The following is a 13,407-nucleotide window of genomic DNA, read 5'->3' as shown; positions in this document are numbered from 1 at the left end:
AGGGGGAACAAAAAACTTAATTTGGTTTAAGGCCTAGCTTGATAAGTTTATGGAAGGGATGGTATGATGAGATTGCCCACAACAGCATGTGGTCCATCCATGCCTGCTATTAGCAAATATCTCCAATGCCCGGAGATAGGACAGTAGAAGGGGAGCACTCTGGGTTACTACAGAAAATTCTTTCCCAGGTGTCTGATGGGTCTGACCCACAGGCTCATGCTCTAACTGATCACTATTTTGGGGGTCAGGAAGAAATTTTCTCCCAGGTTAAATTGGCAGAAACCTCAAGTTTTTTTCACCTTCCTCTGCAGCATAGGGCATAGGTCACTTACTGGTTTGGACTAGAGTAAATGGTGGATTCTCTGTAACTTGATGTCTTTAAATCAAGATTGGAGACTTCAGTAACTTAGGTAGAGGTTATGGGCCTGCTGCTGGAGTGGATGGGTGAGGTTCTTTGGCTTGCAATGTGCAGAAGGGCAGACTAGATGATCATGAAAGTCTCTTCTGGCCTTAAAGTCTTTGAGTAAAGAGTTCTGTGTATACAGGGGTCTAATTATGATGGTTCCATTAGTCTTATATTTGTGAGATTTTGTAAAAATGGTAAATTCTTGTATTCTTCTGTTTTGTTTTCTAATCAACTCCTGCATCTTGATCAAATCTTCTTTTCCTGTGTACCTTAAACTCTATAAGGAAAAAGTTATGTGTAACGGTCACTGATGACATTTTCCAGGTATCAGTATGGGCCTGTTTCTGACCTCCTTCAGGGTGTGATCCAAAGCCCTTTGGAGACAATGGGAATCTTTCCCTTGGCTTCAGTGGTGTTTGGATTAAGCTCTCACATGCAATTTATATTGATTGATTTCACTGGAGTTACTCCTGTTATACACCTGTCACTGAGATCAGAATGCAACCCTATGTGTTTCATTGCCATTGTAAGAGCTGTATGTTTCAATATACTTGTCATGCTATATAACAAATTCAATATCTATCCATTCCTAACAGCAAGCAACACTTAGAACCATTGTTTTGGCACCAGCCACCATTTTTGCTTACCTACTTTTTGGCGTGTAACTGCGGGTACCCACAAAAAATCTGTGCCCATTTGACGTGCACGAATACCTATTTGTATATATAAATTGGACATGTACCTAATTTTGCAGGTGCAATTATCTGTGTGCACAAACGTGGGTACGTAGAAATGGAGTTAAAATTGACTATTGATGTGTGGACCTAAATTAATGGATAGGATCTCTTTAAGTCAGTGTGTTTCTCTTCTTAGGCAGTATATCTGGCTACCTAATTCCCAATTCACACATACACAAGCTCATAAGGGAAGGCAGGTGCACCTCGTATTTCATCCTACTAGACTGTGCATGTTATATGGTCTTTGCACAATGCCAGATGAGTTCAAAACCAGAGGGATTTTTGTTCGATTTCTTTCTGACAAACCCAAAGGCCTAATTAAATTGACTTTACTGGTCTAGCATTATGTGATCATCTTGAAGAGAGTAATTTTAAATGGATATTTTAATAGGACTTTAATTGTAATCGTTGAGCACCTGCAGAGTACTAGCTTTAGGGCTTTCAGTGTGGAAAACTCCAGGTGATAACTCGAATTTAAGTAACAATGCAGTGTACACCAACAACATAATACATTACGAAAAGACCAAGATTTTGCAATCAGACCCTGTTGGCATTTTTATTGTGTCTGTTTTGTGGGGCGCGCGTGTGTGTGTGTGCATGACTGTGCGCACGTATATGCACACTGCCAGGTAGGGAGTAGATTTTTAATCAGATTTTGTTTTCAGAATAAGTTTAAATTAGCAAAAGGAATCATAAAAGTTATTTAGAGGAAAAGAAATATTATGATGATGAAATAAAACATTTAGAAAGATGTGAATGAAGTATTCTTTGTTCTTTTGAATCAGACATTTCAGATTGTGTCTTATTCATCATGGGGAATTGATTGCTGTGTGGGCATAACCGAAGAGCAGCATGGGCTAGGGGAATGAGAAAGGGACTGAGACTGGGAGTCAGGAGATTTGGGTTTTAGTTGATGCTCTGCCACTGGCTTGCTGAGTGACTTAGAGAAACAATCACCTAACCTCTGTATCTCAGTATTCCTATCTGTAAACCAGGATAATCTTATTTATCTATTTTACCAGAGAAAGATTTTCCCGGGCACAAACAGGAATTAGGCACCCAACTCCTGTTGACTTTCAATGGGAATTGGGTACTTAGCTGTCCTTAGTGCCTCTGAAAATCTCCTTCATAAATGCTTTTGTTTGTATTGTTTGTATTGTTAATGTTTGCAAGTGTGCTTTGAAGATTAAATATGTTATACACAGTAAGGACTTATTGCAATCATTTTACTATATTATTCTTTATTTAACCAGGCAACATTGTCCAGTAGATAGGACATTGGATAGGATTTAGGGACCTGGATTCTGCTCCTGGCTTTACTGCTAACCTCCTATGTAACCTTGGGCATGTCACTTCATCCATCTGTAACTCTTCTTCCCCTCCCACCCTTTGTATATTGCAACCTCCGTAGGGCAGAGACTATCTCTTATTATGTGTTTGTACAGCACCTAGCACAGTGGGGCCCAGATCTCAGTACAAATAATAATAATAAAGTTAATTATGATATGTGCTGAGTATTATCATCTTTTATAATTGCTAAGTGGGTATTTTATTAGCAGCGAATCAGTGGAACTAATAACACTGAATGATGTCTGAGAATTCACACAATAATTTATATTTCTTAAAAGTTAAAATCTTTTATATTATATTTTTCTATTTATTGTCCCTGCAAAGTAATCCTGTGATAGTTACTTATTTCTGGGGGTTGTCAGAGAGGTGAGGAGTAATACATTTTCCCCTTTGTTTAAGTAGTCCTCTTTGTGTGAAGCATCTAACTGAACAGACAATACGTGCAAAACCCTGTTTTTTCTCCCAGGGCTGAAGTTAAAAATTATTCAATGTAAAATTCCTGGCCTGTGAAACAGAGGCTCCGTACTGTACCAGGCAAAGATTTTCACCAGCATTCTCTTGCTTAGCCAAGGCTGAGATAACAGACACTGTAAAGCACTTGCTGGAATAAATCTACTCTTCTGAGATTCCATCGGGGTGTTCATCTTCCACCTTGTTTTTCCTTTGCTTAATAAGGTATTGCCTGAATTTACGGTTGATATTTGAATGGACTTTTTTATTAATATAATGAAGGTTAAGTGAAACTCAGTTTTATTTTCGTTTGTTTGCATTTAAATGACAAGAAAGACAGCAAAAAACAAGTAAGTGGTAGATCGATTTTTTTTAAAGCAGGGTTGCCTTTTCAAGCCAAAGAGTACTTTGCAGAGTATAGTGGGAGTTTTGAAAAGTGTTTAGGAGACAAAAGTGTGAAATTACGGCACTTTATGTATGAACAGTATGTACAGTGAACTAAGGCTGAATTCTAAGGAAAACTTTGTGGTCCAAGATAATTTGCTTGCTGCAGTGATTAGTGGTGTAGTGGTTCTGATCACTGGCCTTTGTGTATGAAAGAGCCAGCAAGAAGTTCCTTCCTGGGTTTCTGATCACTTCTGGAAGAGGTCAGGGACTGAGACGCTTCTGAGAAATAGCCAAGGGGTCACCAAAGTAGGAAACAGAAAGAAAGGAGCTGAGTGGGTTATTTTATTTTATTTTTATTTTTTTAAAACGTTATTGAAACTAGAACTGATCTGTAACAGGTACTGATTATAATCAAAACTTTGCTATGTACTTTGGAATGAAATGAACCTCCAGTATCGGCTTATTACCATAGTCATCAGTCACCGTCTAAAACCCATCTCCTGTTCAATGTGATCCTACATTTCTGGTATGAAAGTATTAGCAGAGAACCCTTGAGCTTTCTATTGAGACAAATATTTTTGGGATGGAGATATGCAGTGCATCCTACAACAGAGGCTAATTTAGCATCCACATTCTGTTCTCTTCATCTGAAAGGTAATAACCATGGTTGGATGGAGGGCTTTGGGGCATGTCTAAGCCAAGTGAGATGTAAAAATTCTGGAGCAGCTGAGCCTTATAGGTGTTTCCGTCTGGAAACCAAGCACTGGTATTGATTTACCAAACATTTCTCTGCTTTATGGGAAATTTTAATTTGGCTATTCCAATGATCATGGTGATTTGAGGGCATCAAAGAGAAACATCAACAACTAACAAATACAAATAACTTTCTAGATGGGCAAAACCCAGATAAAAACTATAACTTGCTGAATCTGAATGCACAGAGCCTGAAAATATAAGGACCTAAAGGGACAGATCCCCAGTGGATGTAAATCGGTGTGGCTCCATTGAGGGATCTGGCCTACAAGGTTTAATTTAAAAAATAAATGCAACGCTATACTCATTTTAAAATGATCTGAGTAAATTGACTTCATTTTACTTCAGAAATATATAGTGAAAATTTTTCAGAAAGCTGAAGCCCTGCGTCTCTCTTTTTGGAAGCAATTTCCACCTGCAAAATTTGTGCTTTCTTTTTTTGTGTATGCAGATTGAATGGTGAGCACTAATCTGATTACCCATGCCTCTTGACTTGCACTCTCATTCAGGAAGTTAAGGGCACAAATATTCCAGTGTGTTCTCATAACTGAAATTATGGTCCAGAACTGAGGAACAGCTTTTGTGGGTGCAAATCACAACAGCCAAGAGATGCCAACCCTATTGAGTATTTATCCCCTTTCTAATTAGTTATTGCTTAGATTTATTATGTAGATTTTTTAACAAATTAAAGCATGTAGAAGATGATGTGTGAGGTTTCTAGAACTCTTTCAATTCCCATTCTATTAGAAATGTTTTCTAAAATTCTTGTGCTCCTGGTACTTTCAGTAGCATTTCTAGACAGGCTGTGTCAACAGCCTAGCAAAGTGCTATGTGACCTACCTTCCAACATGCCCTATGCATGTTAATAGTGATGATCATGAGTACAACAGAGACAATAACAGCTAGAGTGGCACACCGGAAGCATCATCTTCTTTGTTTCCACCAGCACCTATTAGAAGTTTGATACAATAGGCCAGATTCAGTGCTGGTGTATGTGGCCAAGGCTTTATTAAAGACAAAGGTATTGCACCTGTTTGGACCAAGACTGAATTTGGCCTAGTAAGTTTGTTATCTACTCTTTTTATTAAACACCTCCTAGTGTTCAGGACTCCTTCTAATCATGTTAACATTTCAGTTGGGGCCTGCTCCAAAGCTCATTGAAGTCAGTGGAGAGATCCCACCGACATCCAGGGGCTTTGGATCAGGATTTATCTGAATATCTGCAGCCTTTTCTTTTTCTTTTTACCAAAAATATGAGATAGTTTGTTCCCTGCCTCCAGTGGGAAAGATATGAATAACAACCATCTTATTTAGCAGTGACGGCTGATGATCCTTTCATGAAAGGATTTTGCCCTTTCAGAAAAATGTTCTCAAATCACATATTGCAGCACTGCAAGCTTGCTCTGCACTTCTTCTTGCTGAGAAAAGGAAATATACTCCTTTGGACTGCCTTTGTTGGACTTGTATGTACACACCCTTAACATAGAAACTTTATTAACATTAGTTATAGATTCCTTTCTTGATGATGAAATGTTGGTTATATATCCTATGAACGTATGAGATAACCTGTCCTTCCCTCTCTCTCTCGTCCTGTATCTCTTCTTAATCCATGACTGATGGCAGAGTTTGACTGGTTCTCCAAACTTGAGGATTTGTACTGTTGCTAGATTTTTCTGATACATACCCTGAAAATTTAATTTATCCTAGCCCAGAGTGATTGCCATCAGCTAAATTTTGTGTGTGTTTATCTTTGACCCCATAGATACAACTTTGACCCTTCATGTGCAATTCTGTCCTCATTTCCATATGTACAACTCTCTCTTTCTCTCTCTTTCTCCTCAAAGAGGTACTCTTTCCTCTTGATCCTCAGTGCTGGACATTTCACCACCTACCTCCAAGGGCCAAAGAAGGCTGGATCCCTTCAGAGCTCATTAGTACTGTTCTTTCTTTGACTTCTTTGGCTTGCTGAGATTTAGCTCAAGGCACAACTCCTCTAGGATATTAATAGGCTGACTTTAGAGTCCCCTGGGCATCAACTGTTAAGTGTTATGAACATTTGATTTGGGACTGCTACTCGAATTAACAAGTTTCTGTATCAATAGTGGAAACAGAGACAGTGAATTTAGCTTCCTATAGATCTATTGTTAGTAGCAGTTGGTATAGACATATAGGAAATATTTTCAAGTTCGTAGAGCATACGACTGTAAATCAGGTGTTCTGGATTCAATTCCTGCATCTGTAGCTGACTTGCAGTATAAGTATCTGCAGTAAGAGGATATTTTCTAAGACTCGGTTTCCCCATCCATAAATTGATCATAATAATACCTGCTACAGGGCTGCCATGAAGCTTATTTGCTGTGTGTAAAATGCTTTGAGAACCCTGGATGGAAAGCTCTGTATTACTTCAATGTACTATTTTTAATACTAGATTATTATTTTATTATACTAGAAAAGCACAATATTAGAAAGATAATGCTGCCATTCAATGAACACAATGTGGTAGCTTCTGATCTCAGCTACACTGGTGTAATTTAGGACTAATTCCATCACAATTCTTGGAATTACACCTGGGTTGAATTTAGCCCAATGCCAAATCCCACTGAATTCAGCGGGAGTCTTTTTGTTGACTTCAGTGAGCTTTGGCTCAGGCCCTAAATGAAGATTGTAAAAACTAAGATTTCTAGGGTTAGAAAATCCACAGTTTGAGCCTTTGAGATGTCATCTGTGTGGGCCAAAAGGGAATTAAAGTTTTCCTAGGGATACAAGACATCTTTTTGTCACCTTTTATGGCCTTTGAATTTTATTGGGGAAGCAGAAAGGTGTTGGTTATTAGAAGCAAATTTTGCTGTTTGCCCCGAACAAAATCAGTCTGATTACACTTTAACTGACCAGGGTTTTCACTCCAAGCCAGAGAGACAATCTCTCTCGATAACATCTGACACCCTGTCACTTAGGGTAGCTCAGATATGCACCATTAGGGGTTTGTATGTTTGTTTTGACAAGCAGCTCTTAAAGGTAGAGTGCCCTGGTTTGTTTGAGACAAGAATTGCTGCCTGTTATTCTAGATGCAGAGGTTAGGTGTTTTTGATGCCATAAACATGTACAATTCATTCAAGTCTATGGGCATTGGGTGCCTAACTCTCTTAGGCCCCCTCGACTATCTCAGCCTATTCTACTGAGTCCTGCATAGAAATTAAGGCAGATCATTTTACTCTATGATCTTGAGCTTTATCTATATGTGAAAAAATGACAGTGACCTAGTATCTTCATTTACTCTTTCTGGGATAGTAAGATGTAGGGGTGTGTGGGAGTGGGTATGTACGCACGTTACAACTAGATTAACAATTAGTCAAACCCCAAACAAGGGAAGAGATCCAATGCCGCAGAGTTGGCCGGTGGGGGAATAGGCTAGGATTCGCTTCCCACTGCAGTCTCATTGCCAGAGTGTAACAAGGGGTTTGGCAATGAGTTGTTTCCCTCCCACTCTCTAAACTGCTGTTGGAAAGGCAGATAGAACCAGACCATGTTTTGCAGAGCTTGCAGGGCCCCCGAAGAGCAGGCCTGGAGCAGTCACTTGCTTTGCTTACGCTTAAACCAGCCCTATGTGTGTGTGTGTGTGTGCACAAGTGTGGCACTTAACCTTTCCAGATTCTCCACTGGCTCTTGTGCCAACAAGTGTCTTGGGGATTTCTGCCCCTATATCTGGTGGAATCGGGGGATATATCTGGGAGGAGGAAGGCATCACCCTCCAGAAAGTGGGTGGGATGTAGAGCACATCTGACAAGAAGAAAAAGGATTGGCTGTGGCAACTGGTACCCAGGGATTTCCCTAGATCCCCCCTAGGTGGGGTGTACACCCTCACTGAATTTCCCCATCAACACCCCCTCTGCCCCAGCGGTCAACTAGTTGCAGTGTTGCCAATTTAGTCGTTAGTTGGAAATTTGAATTGAAATTGAACCATTAATGCACACTTCAAAAGCATATACAGTATATAAGAAAATACTAGTACCTGAAAAAGCATCATAGGTTTGAAAAGTATAAACAAAGGCTGGCTTCCTCTCACAGCAGTTGTTTTTTACAACAATGTCGGCGCATTGGTTTCAGCGATGTTGGCCAACCTAATAATTTCAAATTATGATTTGTAAGCAAGGTCTGAATGAACTGCACACGCTAAGTGTGGGAGCTGGATGCCAGATCCCACTGGAAAGAGAGAGAGAGCATGTGGGACAGGTGTTTGGCTTGGTGGTGTTGGCTCTGCCTAAAAGTCACAGGCATTATTTGACCTGCTGCTCTCCCCTGTTAAAAGATAGAGCTGATTAGGCTCCATAGAGAGTCTTTTGTTTTTTTAAGTGACCACTAGAGCTGAAATCATGGATAATCAGGGCTAAGTGCTTAGACCTGCTGTGGGACAGTGTTTCTGTGCAAGAGGCTGCGTCCCACCTGCACTGAGAGCTGGGTGCAACCCCAAGAGACTGACTTGTAGAGGTCACAGTGGCAGGTGGCAGCAGAAGATGGTGGCTCAGAGCCATTGGCAACAGAGTGGTGGAATGAATGGTGGCATGACAAACAGTAGCAGCCAGAGTGAGTGGCCTATGAAGAGACAAGCAAGGTGCCTTCTCCCCTCCCACCCCCTAGTGTGTGAGATGAACTCACGGGAAAGCACTTCTGAACTCTGGGTCTCCTCTGACCAAGGAAAAATACTATGACTGAGGTTCGGTGAAGGGAGAAGGGAAGGGCACATTAAAGGAACATTGTTTGTTGGACTGTGTTTTAATGACTTTGCTCCAGAATGCTAGATTTGTGACTGGGAAACTTACATATACATTTCCTAGTAGGCCAAGATTTTTAAAATGCATTATTTGCCGAGGTTGTTATCTCATGTTGTCTCTGTCTCAAATCTTGGGGAGTTTCTGTACTAAATATTTTTATTATGATATTATAATTAATTTTTACATAAGAACATAAGAATGGACATACTGGGTCAGACCAGTGGTCCATATAGCCCAGTATCTGACTTCCAACAGTGGCCAATGCAAGGTGCTTCAGAGGGAATGAACAGAACAGGCAATCATCGAGTGATCCATTCCCTGTTATCCACTCCCAGCTTCTGGCCACACAGAGGCTAGAGACACGCAGATCATGGTGTTGCATCCCCACCAATCCTGGCTCATAGCCACTGATGGACCTATCCTTCATGAACTCAGCTAGTTCTTTTTTGAACCTTGTTATAGTTTTGGCATTCACAACATCCCCTGGCAAAAAGTTCCACAGGTTAACTGTGTGTTGTGTGAAGAAGTACTTCCTTTTTTTTTGTTTTAAACCTGCTGCTTATTAATTTAATTGGGTGACCCTTAGTTCTTGTGTTATATGAAAGATTAAATAATATTTTCTTATTCACTTTCTGCACACCATTCATGATTTTAAAGATCTCTACCATTTCTGCTCTTAGTTGTCTCTTTTCCAAGATGAAAAGTCCCAATCTTTTTAATCGCTCCTCATATGAAATCTATTCCATACCCATAATAGTTGTAGTTGCTCTTCTCTGTACCTTTTCCAATTCCAATATATCTTTTTGAGATGGGACTACCAGAACTGTACACAGTATTCAAGATGTGGGTGTACCATGGATTTATGTAGTAAAAGTGGTGGAGCTTAGTTTGCCAGACCAATCAGATAAGCCAATACTGATAATCTATGTAAAAAGGCTTCAAAACACTAAGTCTTTGGACTGCATTGACATGCAGAAAGCCTTATAACCCAGTCACTATCAAAGCCTGTTTTAGAAGTACTTAATGAGGCTGTTAAGAATGCTGGAGATACAACACAGTTAATGCGAACAAACATGGCTGTCACATCATACAATCTATTTAAGCAAGAGATACCACACACTACAAACTGGAGGCCAATGTTAAGTGCATTGTCACTTGTTAATTCTGAAGTTGGAGACTGGTTCCGAACAAGAAAGGCAAATGCTCACTATCTTTCTGCAAGAAACTCAACTGACTGGTTAGAAGCATGCGGTACAACAGTGAAAGACTCAGCAGTTGAAAAAATGAAGAATTCTTTCACCACATTAAAAAAATGTGCATATGTGGCTGATGTATCTTGATGTCAGTGGTGGGACAATAGATGCATTTCTAGATGTTCAGGTTATAGAAGACAGATAGGCTGCATCTGTGACAATCCACATCTTAGAAGAGTTAAATGCTTGTTAATTGAACCCCAGACAGATGGCTGCTTGTGTGTTTGATGGAGCTGCAAACTTCTCTAGAAGACATAATGGAATACAAGCTTTGCTCAGAGAAAAGTGTAAGCCTAATCTCTCCTATTAGCCATCTACTCCAACATGCACTCTCTAGAGGCCATCTAATCCAACTAGCACTAGTACGAGCTGCAGAATCTTCAGAAGACATTAAAAAAGCCATAAATTAAATGTCTTCAGTATACTCTTTTTTCAGCAAGAGTCCAAAAGGACTGAATGTCTTGGAAATAATAGAAGATACACTGGGACTGAAGTTCAAATTAATCCAACCTGGGAAAACCCACTGGCTTTCTTATGAGCGATTTTAAAATTACTGCAGCTGTTATTATTGGCTTTGGAAAGTTTCTACTGAGATGGGACAGATCTAAGTAATGAGGCTGGTGGACTATTTTTGCTACTAAGTTCATGGAAAATTATCGCCATTCTCTCTCTTGTAAGTGTACTGTTGAAACTATTTAAGTCATTAAACAATGCCATCCAGGTATCTGCTACAACAGTAGTAGATCTTTGTCCAGCAATAGAAGCTACATTTGGATCAAACAGATAGATATCCATTGAAAACGTACTTGAAGAAGTAAAGACTTCAGTCCAGAAGTTGACTAATGAATCCTTAAGTGAAGAGGACAAGAAGTGTTTGTTAAGCCAGCTGAAATAGTACATGTACTTGATTCTTAGAAATCTATAACAGCGACTTCTGGATTCTACTCAACCTCTACGTAGCTTTTACAGATGCCTGTCTTATAAACACTGACAGTTTTTATATGGGGCTGCTATGTGATCAGGGCAGAATAGAGAATTTGAACGCACAGTGGAATGTCATACGATGAATGAATGAAGATTTGACTTCAACTTCTTTAGCATCACTAGTGGTTTGATCCAATCTTTGTGGTATGTTTCCTGGATGAAAGAAGTAGAAATCCATCTCTTGCTACTCCAAGTCACAACAGCTAAGCTGAGCATTCTTTTTCTTCATTGAATAGAATTTTGTGGTCTGAAAGAAGTCGCTTTCTGCCTGATCATGAGCATATCACGAAGGACTGGCAGTACCAGACACATGAGAAGCCACCAGAGATGAACGCACTGCATTTGACAAGTTCATTAACAGAGTTGTGCAAAATTACAACAAGAAACCAAGAAGATGTAGATTTAGTGCTTCATAGTAGGCTTGAGTAATCAACTTAAATATGTGTGATGATTTTAAAACATGAGTTAAATCCAATAAAATGGTTGTGAAACATTTTTCAGTTTTTACTATGATGCAGTACAGCTCACCTTGACCCTCATGGTCTCACCCTTCGTTGGCCCTCCCCTCTTCTACCCCCAGTAAATTCAAACACCCCACCTAATTTCAATTTCTGGGGAAAACACTGCTGGTACCCAAAGCCTGTAGAATCATTTGTATGCAGGGAGCGATGTGAGATGAGTGGCAGCCAAGGTGCAAGTCACATGGAGGCAGGTCTATGAGGGGTACAGAAAGTTGGAAGGCAGAATAGGCTGGATGTCTGGTGGGGGACAGACGCAAAATGCCAGCAACTGAGCCAAAGCTCTTGACCACAGAGAAGGATCCCTGGCAACCAGATCAGCTCCCATCAGAACGGTACGACTGGATGCTAGAGAAGAGAGTGGGAGAGCTCTCTGTCAGCTGCATCTCATCTGCACTACACACGTAGTACATCAGTTTGAAGCAGTTAAAGGGTAAGATGGTCCCCTCTGCAGGTGTCAGTAGAGAAAGTGGAGAGATCAGAAAAGAAAGTATTCTGAAACACCCCCTTCCCCATTTATTCTTGAACATTGTTGGGAAACCTAGCCCACTTGTATTATAGTGTCAAAATATGGAAGCACTTTCTGTTGCCTGCTCTTTAGGGGTTAATGAAATTACATTAGGAAACACTGCTTTTAAACTTAGTCTGCTCTCTGCCAGACATTCCTCCACCCCTTTGATAACTCACTGGCATGGTTTACGTTTCCCAGATGGCCAGCCAATAGGAGCAGAGTACGTGTTAGCTCTAAATCAGCAAATATGTTGGTTTGAAACCTGACACCAGCTTCAATTTTACACCTGGTGTGCAAGCAGCAAGGGATGTTGCTCTTTTAAGATTTATTTTTCCCTGTTGAAGGAAATTCCATGTTTCTTCTTTGACTCATTTGCGACAAAAAAGTTTTGCTTTTTAATAGTCAGTGCATCATTATGCAGAGTCTCAAGGATTCAGCCTTGCCTTGTTGGTTTAATTGGGGGTGGGGACATCTTGCTGCAAAACTGCCTTGCTTCCTGTTACCTAATGCAGGGGGGCAAAATATATAGCCCAGCTATATAGTGCAAATCTAAATAGTTCTGTTAAAGTCAATGGAGCTATGCTGATTTGCACCAGCTGGGGATCTGGCTCATTATATATATAGCACAAAAACTCCAGGCCCATCTCCCATTTGTGCACAAATGACTCATCTGGTTCTTACTCTGATTTCAGTCCACTGTAATTCAAAGGAGCATGAAAGGACTTCTTTCTGTCATTGCCCATAGCAACCTTCACCAAGAGCTTCTGTGTTCCCAAGTGAAAGGGTTGCCCACATGGCCCATGTATCAGATTATGCCAGGTTCTTTCCATTGGGAACTGCCTTTCAGCAGGAGACCACAAAGCTTCAAAACAAGCCTCAAAGAGAGACACAATTTGAAAAGAGCATTTATAGCATCTGAATTTATGTTGGTCTTTTCAATGTAATCCAGTCATCGTCAGATCCTTGACTGGTAAAAAGTAGAGTCAATGGAGCTACACTAACTAAGTGTATGGTCTTTATTTTCCTTCGTATTGCGTGTGTATTTTTGAAAATTCAAATGTGGTTGTATTAAAATGGTTACAAACCCCTGCCTTGCAGATGCCTTTGATTGTATTGATATGAAGTCCAGAACTGCAAACTGATCTTCTCAGGAATCAACTGCTGCAAGTTCACAGTATCATAACCTATTGCAGTAGGAAGGTCTCACAAAGAAGCTGGGTCATACCTCAGAGTACTGTTGCAAGTTGCCACAAAACAAGGCTGTTACTGGGCAACTGGGCAACATAAAA

General features: G+C 40.2%; 1 protein-coding gene across 1 annotated transcript in view; it reads left to right on the top strand.

The window, feature by feature from the left end:
• The first annotated feature begins 3,068 nt into the window (after positions 1-3,068).
• Positions 3,069-13,407, top strand: part of TTLL10 (tubulin tyrosine ligase like 10) — a 152,773-nt gene continuing 142,434 nt past the window's right edge. The window contains exon 1 of the mRNA XM_067566656.1: positions 3,069-3,168. The gene's annotated coding sequence lies outside the window, so the exon portion shown is untranslated. The remainder of the gene's footprint in view (positions 3,169-13,407) is intronic.

This window comes from Emydura macquarii, unplaced genomic scaffold, assembly GCF_026122565.2.
Source record: "Emydura macquarii macquarii isolate MOO-44397 ecotype Brisbane River unplaced genomic scaffold, CSIRO-AGI_Emac_v2 contig_2768, whole genome shotgun sequence".
NCBI lineage: Eukaryota > Metazoa > Chordata > Testudines > Chelidae > Emydura > Emydura macquarii.
Note: the sequence above shows the minus strand (reverse complement) of the source record. Positions and strands in the feature narration are given on the sequence as shown.